The sequence below is a fragment of the Ochotona curzoniae genome, unplaced genomic scaffold (genome assembly GCF_017591425.1).
Source record: "Ochotona curzoniae isolate NIBS_2020 unplaced genomic scaffold, NIBS_Ocur_1.0 scaffold_4701, whole genome shotgun sequence".
NCBI lineage: Eukaryota > Metazoa > Chordata > Mammalia > Lagomorpha > Ochotonidae > Ochotona > Ochotona curzoniae.
In genome coordinates this window covers 40674083-40691397 of record NW_024467122.1, presented here as the reverse complement: position 1 = coordinate 40691397, position 17315 = coordinate 40674083, and the positions used below count along the sequence as shown (strand labels likewise).

The following is a 17315-nucleotide window of genomic DNA, read 5'->3' as shown; positions in this document are numbered from 1 at the left end:
TTCAATTCTAACCTCATTATCCCCAGCAGCCTGGCAAAATCACTGTTAAAATGAGAATGTTCCTGAACATGACACTTTATAAAGCTCATGGAATATGTGATTGAAAGATAAGATTATTTTGGTGGAAGATATTTTTAAAATCTGTGAAGTTTTTCATAATGCACTTTTCATAACTTTTAGAAAGCCATTCATATGCAAGGACTTAAAATATTTTGCACTCAAACTTCACTTTTAGTTACAGTTTTCATATAGTTTTTGAAATGCCATCCCATATGTGGTACTTGTGTGTGTGTGTTTAAATGACAGCATGTTATTCACACTGCTCTGTCATCATTCTTTTCTCACTTAGAAAATACAGAAAATAGTCATTATTAGTATATAGAGAGAACTACCTCAGTTTTTAATTCAAATTTTAAGCACGTACAAAGTAGGAAAAAGGAGCAAGGAGTTTCTACCAGGTCTCCCAGTGGGAGTGGTAAGGGTCCAAGCACTTGCATCATTTTTCACTGCTTTTCCCAGGCCCTTAGCAGACAGTTGGGTCAGAAGTGGATTAGCTGAGACACAATGGTGGCTTGACCTGCAACACCACAATGCTGGCCCCAGTAACTCTGCTTTTATATGTACTTAATAGGATAGCAAAACTAGCACACATGAATCAGTAAAAATTAAATTAGTATAATTTATTGATAAAAGATGAATAAATGTACAACCATATGTCAGGCATTACACACATCTCTCAGTAGAAAAGTATAGCTAATACAACCTAATACAACATTCTTTAACACATTCATATATATAAAACACTTTATCCCAAAATAATAGAATATATATCCTTTCCAAATATACATGAAATATTCATGAAAATTGACTATATTTATGGGAAATTGAGTCAACCATTTTTAAAGGATTTAAATAATTTAGAATATCATCTCTAAAGCAATAATTCAATAGCAAAAGCAACATTAAACTGTATGCCTTGATAAACTTAATGGTGGTTTACATAGGTATTGCCACAGAAAAATACCAGCAGAAAACAAACGGGATAGGGTGGATTTCTCTCATTCTTGGAATAGAACGATGTAGCATACTTCTTGTGAATTCCACTTCCTGTTTGGGGCAGAACAATCTAACATCCCCAGCAACTCTGCACTCAGGCCTAAAAAGCAGGGGTCCTCTCTGAGTGTCGATGGAGGAACGTGTCCACTGAGCTCCACCAAGGCCTCCTATGGGCATGCTGTATGATGGGCTTTGTGCATGGCAGCCCACAATTACCAGGATTCAGCTTACTCTTACAGCTCAAGAAAGGGGCTAGGAAAGATGTAACCAGAGGGAGTATTCAAAGGGAAGAAAAATGGAAAAATAAAACTTACAAATTTTCGTGGTCCACTTGACTCATCCGAAGCATTCAAAGGACCAGCTCTACTTTCTTCTTTCCCCCACAGGATACAGACCAGCTGAGGGAGTAACCAGATTTAGTGTACAGTAACAACACAGGAAGAAGAAAATGTGACTTTGGACAGGATGTAGGAAACCAGGTGAAACATTTCTACTTGGTACTGGTACAAACAGCGTCCCAGTGGAGGGATGGTTTACTTTATTTATCAGGAATATTCTAAGACTATTATTCTGCAAAGCAGAATAACTATTTGTTGAAGTTACCAAAGGGAGAAAAACAGAAAAATCCATTGAGTCACCAACTTTTCCTCAGAACTGCATGACTCCAAGGAGCACGTCTAAGTTCTCTGGAATCCCCAGAAACAGAAATAAAGGCGGAAGATAAGCAAAGCCCTTTGAACCACGTGAAGGCAGTCACCTGCCCAGGGGCTTTGGGAAAACCCACAGACAGGTGGAAAGCAGTCACAGAGGTGGTGTTGTGAAAACCTTATAATGTAAATTTTCCTTTCGTTAAAATACTATTCCTGGGTGGGTGTTTGGTGCAGCAGTTAAGACATCACCTGAACTGCACAGCAAAGTGCTTGGGTTTGTGATCAGCTATTCTCTCTCTCTCTCTCTTTCTCTCTCTCTCTCTCTCTCTCTTTCTCTCTCTCTCTCTCTCTCTTTCTCTCTCTCCACTCAATTTTAAAAATAACTTAAAACAATGAAGTACAAATTCATACAATAATATGCATGAACCTTTAAAATGTGCTAACTGAAGGAAGCTAGTCCATGATAAGAATATCTATGGTCAAAACATAATTTACCAGTTTCCTAGAAACTGCTTAATAGGGAAGAAACAGCTAATGGTTATAGGGAGACTCTTTTTTTAGGAATGATGAACAGTTTTAAAACTGATGGTAGAGATGACTGCAAAACTCTGTGATAATACTAAAATCCATTGACTTTCGCACTTTCATTGAATGGTATGTGAACCATAACTCAGTGTAGCTGTTAAATAAAAATAAATATAAGCAGAAATTGCCACAATATGTATTGTTCTCTGAACTTATTCTAGATGTTCCATGCTATTTGAACATTACAATAATGAACACTATACAGGAAGTTCAAATGTAGATCTTGTTTTTGCATAATAAAAAGAGATGACATAGGATTTCCTACATTGTAAATATGTTATGTTCTGGCAGGCGCAGGACAAGTTGGTGCATCAGAAGCCAGAGCACCAATGGAAGGGATCCACTGCCACCATTACGGTATACTGTGCAAGCACTTCGCATTCACACTGCAGCTTCTGAGAAACAATGAGGGTCATGATTGGTGCAGAAATGCAAGAAAATTTTTAATTTATTTTTGAAGATGGCATGACACAAGTAGACTTTTCAATTAACTGTTGTCATTTTGTAACCTGACACATAGTAGGAACTCGGAAAATAATTATTAAGTAAATTATGACTAATGTGACTATTGTGTAATAGACTGCCATAATTTCGTAGCCAGGCTTTGCTTATCCTGGATGTGTAGATTTTTTTTTTTCCTTTGTGGAAACAGGGAGCACAATGTGCTGGCTATTTAAACTTGGCCCAGACATCTAATCTTGTGTTTACATCTATTCTTAGATATTTTTGTTCAATTTGTCTTCCAGAAAATTAGAATCTTTCATTTGGAATAATTTCATAGAGTTTATCTTAGTAATGCTATGAGTAAATATTAGCTAGCACATTCCTCTGACAAATTATTACTAAGTGCTTCATCTGTGCCAAACACTATGCCATGTAATGAGTAATTTGGGCTTTGGAAGCTGCCTTCAAATAGTGGGGAAAATCACAGAAGGTAAAATAGTTCAATAATAAAGAAAACATTAGAGGTATTAGAGGAGAGCCCAGACTGGAATGAGGGTAGATCCTGGCAGCAGCTAGCTACCCTGGGGTGGACTGGTAAGTTCGGGCATGGGCTGAGCTGGTATATCAGGAGCAGATTCAGGCCACTGATGAAAGGGAACCATCTTGATAGACAGGCATGGTTCATTCAGGCAGGTGACATTCAGTCATATTGTCAACTATAAGAAGCAGTGAGGGTCACATCTTCTTCAGGGAATGTAGGAGATTAAGCTTGTTTTTAAGACAGCCTGATGCCAGTAGATTTTTAAGTGTTTCACAGCTCTTTGATTCTTTATATCTCCCAGAACTTTGGCACCAGGATATAGCTACAGAAAGATGCCCGTTAGGGTTGGAAATTCCAGTAATCATGAAGAGAATATAATAGTTGTAAATTCACAGATTAGTGAACAACACTTGCCAACCACACAGCAGTTTAATGTGCTGAGCCTTGGGATGTTGGTGCTTCCACGGCCAGCCAGACGGCATCATCCTTTGTCCAGTTACCTCAAGAGCAACGCAAACAGACCAAGAAGCATCCTTTTCTCAGGAAGCAATAGCTTCTAATGCTTCTTGACCTTTTGGCTAAAATCGAGTGTAGGAAGCAATGGCTTCTGTTCTCTGAGCCAACCTCCCTTCCAGCCATGCAGTAGATCCCTGGGACTGGGAAGTCAAGCGCCCTTATACTTCAGAAGTTTCCAATTATTCAACAGCCAAGAAACATCTCCATCCCAGAACTGGACTTGGTTGTTGGGCAAACTGTAACACAACAAATCCATGTCTTCTTCACACAGTTCAGATGGACATGGGCCTAAAACTTCAGGACAAGGCCACTGGGAGGTGGTCAGAAGATCAGATCCCAGATAACAAAGTGTTTACAATTACCAGCCAAAACACAGAGTGTCATATCAAATCCTGTTGCTAACTTGAAAATGGAGAAGAACATACTGGTTGCTTAAATAAATGTTTTTTTAACATAAAAAAAATAAAAATAAAACATTGCAAAAACAATGCTACAATTCCAAACGACTGAAAATAATTCAGTCTTATGTCATTGTGGCAGGAAGCTGTTCCCTGAGCCTTGCCGCCAGAGGGAGGCAGCAGATCTAAACTGTGAGTGTGTCCATCTTCAGACCTGAAAGATTACAGATGTGCTTGCTAGTTAGAAGGGGGTCATACATGCAGTCACAAGAGGGGGCTGCTAGAGTTGCAAACCCAAGAGCCTTCCAGAGGGTAGAGGGGAAGCTGTTGTTGAGTGCACAAATAACTTGGACTTGTTTCTTTTGCTGCCTTGTATTTTATAATCTCTTCCTGAGTGTGTGCACAACTTTGAAAGCAGGGAGAAGCACCTTTCCAAATGCAAAAGCTGACTCCACATGGAAGAAGAAATCAGGATTAATAATGCATAGTATAAATGGAAATGACCAGATACATGCTGCTATAATGGGCCAACATTATTGCAACTTCACAGGAGATACTCCACAGTGTCACTCTAGAAGAAGCTTCCACAGCATTCCAGGAGCCAGTGTAGGTGAATGGAGTACCAGCCTGTGTTCCAGCCCCATATTTCCCTGTCATTCTGAGCACAAAAATATTCCCTGAGTATGAAATTAGTTTTGTGACTTCTGTTGCAAACTCCTCCACAATGTCCTGTATTTTAAACTTAGCTTATGGCATTTTTTTTTTCTTTTTACCAAAAAGACGTTCCTAATTTTTTAAATGACTTTTTTTGGAAAGTCAGATTTATATAGAAAAGGAGACACAGAGAGAAAGATCCTCCATCAGTTGATTCACTCCGCAAGTGGCCCCAGTGGCCAGAGCTGAATTAAGCTGATCCAAAGCCAGGACCCAGAAGGCTTCTCCAGGTCTCCCACATGGTACAGGGATCCAAGGCTTTGAGCTGTCCTCTACTGCTTTCCCAGGCCACAAGCAGGGAGCTGGAAGGGAGGTGGAGCAACCCAGATATGAACCGGTGCCCACAAAGAATCCTGGCACATGCAAAGCAAGGACTTTAGCCACCAGGCTAATACAGCAGGCCCAGAAGTTTTCATTTTCCAAGCTAAAAACTTCTTTGCTCTGTAGACTTGCACAGAAATTCTCTTCTTCCCCTTACAACACAGGGATCAACATAGATCTTTATTCTTTGGATAAAGGGAGTTTCTACCGACATGATGGAACATCAAAGCACCAAATAGTAGTAGTGGCAGGTTTGGCTCTAATCAAAAACAAAGAGGGGATAATATAAGCTCCTTTGAACTTGCTCCTTCAGGCACAGCCAAGTTGTATTCCATCTCAACATAAATCTTACATTCAGGCTGTACTCTGGGAAAACATTCTTACCATCCTCTCAAACTCATTTTTAACTTTGTAGGTGGGGATAGATCTAACAAGGTACACTTAGCTGGGGAACTCCCCAAAGCAAAGCTGCCTGGGGTGGAGCTGAGCAGGTGGCTGCTGCTCTGTGGCTTGGGTCCTCCTCCAAACGCAGATCAGACACGGAGTCCGGGGTCAGAGAGAATTTCTGCCTGCACTTGAACTATGAGTTTGGCAACAGGAGTGTTGGTTCTATTAACTTTGGGTAAGTGTTCTGAGCACTTGAAAAAATGAGTTTGGAGGCAAACGACCAAGGAGAGATAACTGCTGCCTCCACTTCTCCCACTGAGCTGAATCAAGCTGCTGAAAAGGTCTGAATCTGTGTGCCCTGGGGAACCTGAGAACCCTGGAGTGAGAGGCTGGACCATGGCTGCTGCATGCAGCTCTAAGGACTTAGAGAGGCATCAGTTCAGGGGTTGTGCAAAGTGGCTCTGGGAGTTAGGGATACCTCCTGAATAAATGCCAGCAACATTTCTCTTGTCCTGTGCTACACACATGAAAGTACTCAAATAAGAGGTAGGACCAGGGAATAGGGTCCCATGAGTGTTTGTGAACCTGATTTTTAGATGTACCAGCATTTAATCATCCTGAACTACTTTTTTCTTTCTCAACGCTTTAGGTATTATGGGTGATGCTAAGACCACACAGCCAAGTTCACTGGAGGCTACTGAAGAAGCACCTGTCCACTTGCCTTGCAACCACTCCTCGATTGCTGGAAGTGAGTACATCTGGTGGTATCGACAGATTCCTCTCCAGCGTCCGGAATATGTGATTCATGGCCTGAAAAACAATGTGACCAATAGCATGGCCTCTCTGACCATCACAGCAGATAGGAAGTTCAGTACCTTGATCCTGCTCCATGTTACCCTGAGAGATGCTGCTGTGTACTACTGCATGCTGAGAGACACACACTGTGGCAGGTGGGACTGCACTTTGTACAATATCTCCCTGGTAGGGAGGGGAAGCTGCAGCTGCCTTTGAAAGAGCTGCCTCATAAGAAAAGGAAAGGCTCAACAGAGAAACCGGAAAAATAAAGGAGAAAAAAAAAAAAAAGAAGTTAGAAGACAGTGAAAAAAATCAAGGAGTATAAAGCTAAAGGAATGAATATAGGAAAAAAAGCTTCATGTTACTGAAAGGACTAAGCTGGTCTTAACAAAGTGACTACAAATCACAATTCTAACATAAAAGTACAAAAAGGAGTAACAGGTGTGAGCAAAACTGACACTTAGAAATTCTTTATTTCTGGCCCTTGTCTGTACTCTTGAGCAACTGTGGCTTTTCTCCTTAGTACCTGTTGAATTCTTCATTTAGTGGAGAGTTAAGTTTGGAGTGATAAAGAAAAACAGTCACGATTACAATCTCATAAAAAACAAAGAAAGGAGATAGGAATTTATCCTGGCTCTTTCTTCATGCAAACCTTGCTTTCAGTGTGGGTCTCAGTTAAGGAAGTGGGTACTACCATTTGCCTGCCCCAGGGTAGGGCCCAGACACAAAATATTGCCTCACCTTAGTCCTTCCAACTCTCTCAAAAAGGAAAATTAATTGAAATCAATCCTTAGAAACATTTGAAAATGTCCTTGTTGCTACTGATAGCATGTCCATGGGGTATAGATTATCTTTGAAAGAAAAGAGAAAAAGGAACAGATGTGTAGTTATTAATTTCCTTTTTAAAACCTATTTTAGGGCCCGGCACGATAGTGTAGTGGTAAAGTCCTCGCCTTCCACATGCTGGGATCCCATATGGGCGCTGGTTCTAGTCCAGCAGCTCCACATCCCATCCAGCTCCCTTCTTGTGGCCTGGGAAAGCAGTAGAGAACAGTCCAAAGCCTTGGGACCCTGCACCCATGTGGGAGATCTGGAGGAAGCTCCTGGCTCTTAGCTTCAGATCGGCGCAGCACCGGCCTGTTGTTGACTTAGCAATAAAAATAAATAGATCTTTAAAAAAACAACAACAAAAAAAGCCTATTTTGAAATATTCTTATTAAACAAAAATATAGAAACCCAAGAGTCTGCATGTGCCAGTTGAGATTGCAGCTGCACAGCAGTGCATCACATAGTCCCCAGACCTGATTCTCTCATGTGTTGGTTATTGCCATGGCCCAGCCTAACATAACCCACTCCCTGTGCCAACTCTCACTGGTGAATACTGTGATATAGCCCTTCCAGATAGGTCCCAGCCCTAGCTTTAGTTCGTGCCAGTGAGTGGTATTCAGTGATAATTAGCCCAGCTCAGGTCTCCCACATGTGCTGGTGCTTCAGTCTGACCCTTAAAGGTTTCCCCATTCCCCCCTCCAAACCATCAATTTCAGCACCCTCACTTACATGCAAGTACAGTGGCCTTGTCTATGGCAATCCTTTGGTAGTTATTTCTCACCTGGACACGAACCCTCAGGTCCCTGCTCACCATCATTTGTGCCATAACCCAGACCCCTAGAAGCCCACACATTCAAGTCCACAGAGCACACCACCAGGCACGTGGGGTCAAGATGACTCCAAGCAGGCCTGATGTGGAGTCATCTCTGCTACCGCCAAGTGTGCAGAGGCAAGGGGACCCCATGCACACCCCATTTGGAGTCGTCCACTGCCACTGCCAGGCATGCAGTGTCAAGATGACTCTGAGTCAGGCTCTATCTAAAATCACCTCTCATATTTACTCATTTCCAATATGCAAATTTGATCATATGATGTTGACTTTCCTGAAAGTTTCTTTTATATTTGAAAGGCTTGAGGTTAGTGTTGTGGCACGTCAGCTAAGTCTCTGCCTGCAACACCGACATCCCATATGGGCAATGATTTGAGTCCCAGCTGTTCCACTTGCTTCTCAGGCCACAAGCAGGGAGCCAGATGGGAAGTGAAACAGTCAGGACATGAATATGGGATCTTGGTGATTTCAGGGAGAGGATTAGCTAACTGAGCCATTACACAAGGCCCCAAATTTATTCTTTAAAACCCAAATTGCTCCTCTAAAATTCCATTCTATAAAAATTAAACTTTGGTATCACTTCAAGTTTTATTTGCTTCTCCAAGAGAAGCCAGAATGTTTGTTACACTGTATTGCTGACATCAACGGTAGCCTTCCTGGGCTCTTTTCTCTGATTTTTGTTTGTTTGTTTTCTGGCATCTTGATAAAGGATGGTTTTATTGAAATGCTTAGTGATTCTAGGTGCACATTCCTAATTGATAGGATAAAAATTAACCCCGAGATTTGAGTAGAAGATGAGCATCACTTTCTGTTTTTAAATATTTGTTTCACATCACTATCAACTAAGCCTGACACCCAGGGGTCTTATGCCTGTTATTCAATTAGACATTTTTCATTTTCAATAAGAAAAAAGATAGACTTCCATAAAAGTGGTGGCAAGAGCTGACTTTTCCAGATCAAGCTGAATGATCTGTTAGAGAACTTACAGTACTTCATAAAATGATACTTTATACATTTTGTTTAGAATTCCTTATCTCTACACTTCATTTTGAGCTGAGGTATCAACACATCCTCTTTATTGACCTTGTTAAGGGGACCTTGGTTTTTCTCAGCATTATTCCCTGAAGGACTTAAGACTCAACTTTCTAAGGTCAGCCAAGCCAGTTTCTACTTTCCAACTTACTCCGGTTTCCCAAAACATGTCACATGCTGTCACCCCTTGCCCGATCTTTATGTCCTTGGATGCTAAAAACTTTTCTTGGAATTTTTACACTGAGTTCTCAGAAAGGAAATAAGGAAGAAGACTTCTGCAATTGTAATAAGAGAGTCTTCCTTTCCCTTCTTTTCTTATTATATATATAAATATATATATATCTAAATAGCTACTGATATTGCGGATTATCTGTATCTAGTTGGGTGACTACTGTTGTTGGCATTAGTCTCCGAGACCTTCTGAAGAACAGGATATGGCATGGTGACTTTGACCCAGCTACCAAGGAGGTCTCCAGATGGCTGATGCCTGACGGACCCTCATCAGAACAGAGCCTGAACAGTTAGACTCATTGTTTTGGGATTTCTAACTTCGCCTCACAACTATCCTCAATCCTTCAAAAACCCTTCTTGCATGGTTTGTTAATTGAGAAAGAGCTCATTTTAGATCGAGAGACTTCTTTCCCCAAGATGCTGACTTCTTGAAACAGACTCATTTCCTCTTAGCCACTTTCATCTCTGGTGAATTATTTATCCAAGTGGCAAGTAGCATGGGCCTGATGATTTGTCCAATAACACTTCCATCTATCATGCTCAATTTTAAGTCTAGCTAGTGCTGATTGTCTGGCACAAGGCAGAGATCTCTCTGTCTTACTCATGTTTCTGCATTTACCCAGCATTTGCTGGGCTCAACAAATGTATTATTCAAATGAATTTAAGGAACAGAAGCATGAAAATACAACAATGCAGTTTCCGGCCATAGGGAGGCAGTGTCTCCATTCACAGCCAACCTGCCAGGTTAGTTCAAAGCACTGGGGAAACATCCTGTGAGAGATCAGATTGACTGATAGCAGAACAGATACTTTAACACCACAAAGTAAGACACAGTGTTATCATAAGTTTAGAGAGGTGTCTTGAAGCAAAAAGAAACCATTTGGCAATCACTTATTTGCTGATGAAGATACTCCTGGAAAATTTACTAATAATCCTGTGGGTGCCACTGACATGTGAGTATGGGGGCTATCTGATTCCACTACAGAGAATTCTAAAGGGGGTAAGCAAATTGTGAGAGCAGAAGGTGAGGATTTATCCTGGTCTATGAAAAGAGGGTGAAGGAAGGAGAGCCCATGAAAGAGGAGGGACTAGAAAAGCACAGGGCAGGGTTGGGAAGTGTGGGAATGCAGTGTTCATTCCTGGTTGGAGGAAGGTGACCATCTCCATTACCTTTTTTTGTCTCCCCTACTAGGGGTGCATGCTCAACAGCTGGATCAGAGTCCTCAGTCCCTGTCCATCAAGGAAGGGGAGGCTATCTCCATGAACTGCACTTCCTCAAGTACATTGAACAGCTTGCTGTGGTACAAGCAGGATCTTGGCCAAGGTCCTGTCCTCTTGATAGCCTTATACAAGATGGGTGAATTGACCAGAAGTGGAAAACTAACTGCCCAGTTTAGTGAAACAAGGAAGCAGAGTTATCTGACCATCTCAGCCTCCCAGCTTGAACACGCAGGCACCTACTTCTGTGCTGGCTTTGCACAGTGTTCCACAAGCACTTGCAGCCTGTACTCAAACTCATGACTGGGACTGCAGTCACTGGGTGCCTCCAGCTCCTGATCCTATGGTCATGCATATAGTATAACCATGTATGCTACCCACAATCTTTACCATTCTATTACTACAAACTCTCATATACTCAAGAATTTATTTGCAAACACGTGTTTTGTTAATATCATAATACTTATTTTTAATATGTGTAATATATTTACTAACATTTCTCTGTGCCAAGACTTGGTTAGTACCCAATTTCTATTTTTAACATATTTGTTTTAAAGATGTATAGCAGTCGGACACAGCGCGATAGTGTAGAGGTTAAGGTCCTCACCTTGAACGTCTGGATCCCGTATGGGTGCCAGTTCTAATCCCGGCAGCTCCACTTCCCATCCAGCTCCCTGCTTGTGGCCTGGGAAAGCAGTCGAGGACAGCCCAAAACCCTGGGACTTTGCACCCGTGCGAGAGACCCGGAAGAGCCTCCTGGCTTCAGATTGCCACAGCACCGGCCATTGCCCTTACTTGGGGAGTGAACCATCAGACAGAAGATCTTCCTCTCTGTCTCTCCTCCTCTCTGTATATCCGCCTTTCCAATAAAAATATATATTTATAGCTGTCAATAGGATATGATTGTGAACTCAGGAATAAATTCATACATACATCTATTACCAATTGGCTTATAGTAAACAGCCAAGGCAAGCAGAAAGAATAGTCATTTCAACAAATGGTGCCACAACAATTGGGTAATTGCAGGCAAAAGAACAAAACTGAATCTCCACCTCAAACAGACACAAAAGCTGACCCAAATGGATCAGAGACCTAAACATAAGAGCTAAACACATAAAAGCTTAGAAGGAAACACAACTATGGGGGTTGGCTCTGTAGCATAGCATATTCAGCAACTGTCTGCAGTGGTGGCATCCTGTATAGGCATCATTTTGGATCTGGACTGTTCCAGCGCTTTGCTAATGTGCCAGAGAAAGCAGCAGAAGACAGTCCAAGTGCTTGGGACCATTTACCAAGTGGAGACCTGGAAAAAGCTCTTGGCATTGTAACCATTTGGGAAGTGAACCAGCAATTTGAAGCATTCACTTTCAATAACTGTCTTTCAAATAAATAAAAATAAACCTGGGCCTGACATGGTAGCCTAGTGGCTAAAGTCCTTCTCTTGTATGCACCAGGATCCCATATGGGTTCCAGTTCATCTCCTGGCTGACCCACTACCCAACCACCTCCTGCTTGTGACCTGGGAAAGCACTGGAAAACAGCCCAAAGCCTTTGGGCCCTGCACCCAGATGGCAGACCTGGAAGATACTCCTGGGATTTGGATTGGCTCAACCTCTGGTCATTGTGGCCAGTTGCAAAGTGAACAAGCAGATGGAAGATATTTGTCTCTCCTCCTCTCTGTAAATCTGCCTATCCAATAAAAATAAATCTTTAAAAATCATAGTAAATCTTTAAAAATTATGTGTAAATCTTTGCAACTTTGGATCATGCAATGGATTTGAAAAAAAATAGCTTGTGTGTTTTGTGATGAAATAGAGAAGAAGACTCCACTTAGCAATGATAAGGAAATTGGGGCTGTATTGTGGCACAGCAGATAAAGCCATTGCCTGTGACACTGACACCCATGTGAGTACCAGTTTGTATCCAGCTGCTCCACTTATGATCTATCTCCCTGCTAATGGCCTAGGAAAAGCAGCACAACAAAGCTTTGATCCCACGTCTTTGATCCCCTTCCACCCACTTGGCAGACCCAAATGAAGTGTGTGGGTTCTGGTTTCACCCTGGTCCAGCTCTGGCTACTGCTGTCATCTGGGGAGTGAACCAGAGGATGGAATATATGTCCTTCTCTCTATAACGCTGACTTTCAAAATAAATAAATAAATAATAATAGTAATAAAGGAATGATAGGGAATAGAAATGCTGATTATCCGATTCAAACATTAAGTACATAGTATAAACATGTGTTGAAATATTTCAATGTACTAGTGAAAATGTGCAACAATTACATGTTCACCCAAAATTTTAAAGAGATGAAATATTACAAAGAAAAAAATCCAGATAAATAGGATCTAAATTTCAAAAGCTTTGTGCCTCAAAGCACACAAGAGAGCAGAAAGGATGACCTACAGGAATGAAAAAATGCTTCAGCTTAGAAAATCGTTAGCTGCTCAAAGAGATAGATATACTTACACTGATAAGATATCACACAAGTATTAAAACATTCTCCATGAGACAGCATGATGGCTCAATGGCTAATCCTCTGCCTGAAAGCATTGATATCCCATATGGGTGCTGGTCTGTGTCATGGCTGCTCCATTTCCCATCCAACTTTATACCTGTGGCCTAGGGAGGCAGTCAAGAACCCTGCACTTATATGGGAGACCTGGAGGAAGCTCCTGGTTCCTGGCTGCAGATCGGCACAGCACCAACCATTGTGCTTACTTGGGGAGTGAATCATCGGACAAAAGATCTTCCTCTCTGTCTCTCCTCTTCTCTGTGTATCTGACTTTGTAATAAAAATAAATAAATCTTTAAAAAAAAAAGAACCATTCCATAGTACCCAAAAAATATTCACTAATTTTATATCTGTGAAAATTTGTTTAAACTAAAAACATTTAAAACAAAAAAACAGCGAAAGGTCACATTTGCAAAACAGATGTCCAAGGATCAAGAGTATTTTTGAAAGTCTTTGATTCAATAATAAAGTGAGTACTGACTTGAGAGGGGCTAAAGAATTTGAAGACTCATTGCTCTAAAAAGTATAAACAGATGGCCAAGAAGCATAAGATGCCCAACATCAATATTTATAAGGGAAATATAAATCAAAACCACAATGAGACACGACTACACACCTGCTAGGATGTCCATAATTTCAAAAAGGAGAAGGAAGAGGCTGGCAAGCAAGAAAAACAGGAAGCAGTAACTTTTAATGAGGGTGTGGGGAAATCAGAATCCTCCTTCATAAATCTACAATGGGGCAGCTACTTTGGAAAACTTTTGGCAGTTCCTCAAATAGCCAACTATTTTATTTCTTTGTAGTGACTAAAAATAATTAAAACCATGTTCATGTAAATGTTTATATATGAATATTCATAGCACTGTGATTCCTAATAGTCAAAAAGTCAAAATAACCCAAAAGTTCACCAACTGCTGAGAGGATAAGCAAAATGAGCTGAATCCAGATTTTCACATTTCATCACATGACGTGCATGTTGATATACATGTTAGGAATAAGTCAAATATCACACCCACCAATTAGAAAACAAATTTGTTTCCTATTACTCATGAAATATTTTTAAAATGTTGGCCTGTATTCTGGGTCAGTAAATGGTTCTTCCCTTATCATTTTTGAGGGACTTGAGTTATTTTTCATTTCAAGTTGAACTATTTCTCAGGAACTTGCTTTCATGTGCAAGGTCCTTTTTTGGCCAGCACTATGACAGATTCCAGTTAAGAGGAAGGCATGATGCAGGCTTGTCCACACTGCAGGATCCTGGACCAGAGGTGACACAAGTCACACCTACAAGAGAGTTGAATCTATAATCATTATCTAACTGTAATTGAAATTATTATCTGAGTAGCGATGGACATGTCTATTATCGGGAGAAGCGGAAAATAGATTTGGGTAGACAAATAGCAATCTCCAACACCAAGGAAAAGTTATAGCATCTATTAAAATGGTGAACATTAATAATGTGTTTTAGAAGTTAAGATGCAAGCTATAAAACAAAATTGCTTTGAAATTAGTTAATAAAGATACAGGTAGAAAATACAGACTCAGAAAATACAGAGAAAAATCTAGTTGGTTTGACTATTGAGTTGAAGAGGAGCTCTTTGAACTACCCCTGGAAATTCCATAGAGGATAAGATAAAAACACACTGTGATCTGCACGCTGCAAAGAGAAATGTAAGAGTATTGCAAGTGGTCTACATAAAATGCAATTAAAAAGAAATTTATTTTGGCCCCAAAAAAATTAAAACCCGTGCATGCAGATGGGCTCCTCTAAAAAGCTGATGAAAAACATGTAAATGATAAGACTAAACATGAATTTCAAATATGCACTGCAAACATTGCACTGAACAGAAAAACTAGACACAACCTGTGTATTCAGTGAACAATAATTAGTTAAATAATGGTACATTTATGCTACAGATTACTACTGAACCATTCTAAAAGTTCAGTATTTAAGATATCCTGCTAAAATGGAAAAATAAGGTGAAGAATGACATATAATAAAGATTCATTTAAAATACATGAATAAAGTTTTAATCAATAAAATTTGAAAATAAAGATTTCTTTACAACTTATAACCAAATATGAGCATGTTATATCTCTTGATGTGAGACATAGTTGTTTTATCTTATTTTGTGCTTATTCTACCCATGATGGGAGATTATCACCAAAGGAGTTCACCTTGGGACCAGATAAAACCTCCACCTGCAATGCCAGCCTCCCATAGGTGCACCAGTTTAGGTCTTGGCTGCTCCACTTCTGATTCAACTTCCTACTAATGTGCCTGGGAAAGCAGAGGAAGATAACCCAACTAGTAGGGCCCCTATACCACATGAGAGACCTGGAAGAGGTTCCTGGCTATTGGCCATTGCAGCCATTTGGGAAATAAACCAATGGGTGGAAAATTTCTCTCTCTCTCTCTCTTTAGTCTCTCCATCTGTCAATTCCTCTCTCTGCAACTCTGGCTTTGAAATAAAATAAATCTTTTTTTTTTTTAAAGAAAAAGAAGATATCACTTCAATAAACAGGGGTTACAGATATCTCACTTTCATTGTAACTGAAGAAAGTGTCAAGCCAACGTTGTGTTGCAGCATTAAGCCACTGCCTACAATGCCGACATCCCATTTGGGCTCCCATTGGTGTCTAGGATGCTCTGCTTATGAACTAGTTCCCTGGGAATGGCCCAGGAAATCAGCTGAAGATGTCCTAAGTAGTTGGGCCCCTGACATCCACGTGGGAGACACAGAAGAAGCTCCTGGCTCCTGGTTGTTTACAATCATTTGGTGAATGAATCAACAGAAGGAAGACTCGCTCGCTCTCTGCAAATCTGCCTTTTTAAGTAAGTAAGTACTGAAAACTGTTTATTTGGTGCAAAGAGTTTTGAAATTCCTGCATATGAAGGAATCTTCAAAAATTCATGGAAGAGGAGCAAAGGTTTGGTAGAATAGTGAAGACTCCAATTAAGATGCCATTTCCCATATTGAAGTACCTATATTTGATGCCCAGCTGTGACTCCTGATCCCAACTTCCTACCACTGCAGAGTCTAAGAGGGCTGAGTAACTTAACTCCTGCTATCCACATGAATGAGGAGGATAAAATTCTCTGCTTTCAGTTTCAGCCTCAGCCCAGTCCCAGACATTTGAGACATTTGGGGAATGAACACCAGATGGAAATGATGTGTGTGTGCTTATACTTCTCTCTCAGTCTCTGCTTCTCTGAAATAAATATTTTTATTATTCATAGAAATTACACATTAACAAAAAAACTCACAGATTTCAAAATTTTTTGTATGCCAAAATAAGCTTCTGTTGGAGTTCTATTTTTCACAAACATGTTGAAGAATCCATGCATCTTTAAACAAATGTTAACATGATGCATTTTATTATGAATACATAGCTAACAAAACAAAGAGCATGATGAGTAAGAACTGTGGATGACTGTGTTTTCTTCTTAGAACTTCCATTGCTTTTCTAAATTCCCTGCAATGCCTAAAAACCACCAGCTCACAGAGCTTTTGCTGGCTTGGGTTAGTCTGTCTTTCAACTGACTGACAAATTTTAGAAGAATCTGCCATTATTGGTAAACATTTGAATCCAAATTTTTATTCAACACTAGCTCACAAGATGGCAGTGTTCCATTTTGAATGACTTGGTGGGTGACTGAGTGGGAGGTATGTGAATCTGAATTAGAACCAAATGATTTTTTTCTTTTCTGATTGGCTGAAGAGCTAAGTTGTTATTTCCTTCTCTGTCTCTTTTCATCTCTCTCTCTTTGGTGGGGAAGGGCTGGGAAAGGGGGAAGGGTGTGTGTGTGAGTGCCGATTGCTGAGAGTTGACATTTTTTCTAAGCTCATGCTTAGAGCTGACAGTCAACATTTCTCAAGGAAACAGCCCCAAGAATTGAAGAATGATGAAGTGGCCATGGATTGAACTTGTGGTCATTTGGCTTCAACTAGTCTGTGAGTATGGATACTACAAAGGGTTAGGAACTACCAGGAAACCCTGAGGACTGTATCTCAGAGAATTAAAAGGTGATGCATGTGGGTAGGGGACGGTGTGACTTTTCTGAGAGCCCTATAGTTCCAATGGAGAATATTGACCTCTATGGAGATTTGATTGGCTGACATAATTTTTCACTTTTTGAAAACAGGGGTGAGCAGTGACGACAAGGTGGTACAGAGTCCCCCATCTCTAGTTGTCCATGAAGGAGACAGTGCAACTCTCACCTGCAGCTATGAAGTGAAGAACTTTCAAAATC

At 40.5% G+C, this 17315-nt stretch overlaps 1 pseudogene and 1 gene segment (V, D, J or C); both read left to right on the top strand.

Annotated features, from left to right (window-relative positions):
• LOC121148487 overlaps positions 1-17315 on the top strand; it is a 356000-nt gene that overhangs the window by 42985 nt on the left and 295700 nt on the right.
• LOC121149252 lies at positions 3609-4084 on the top strand (annotated as a pseudogene).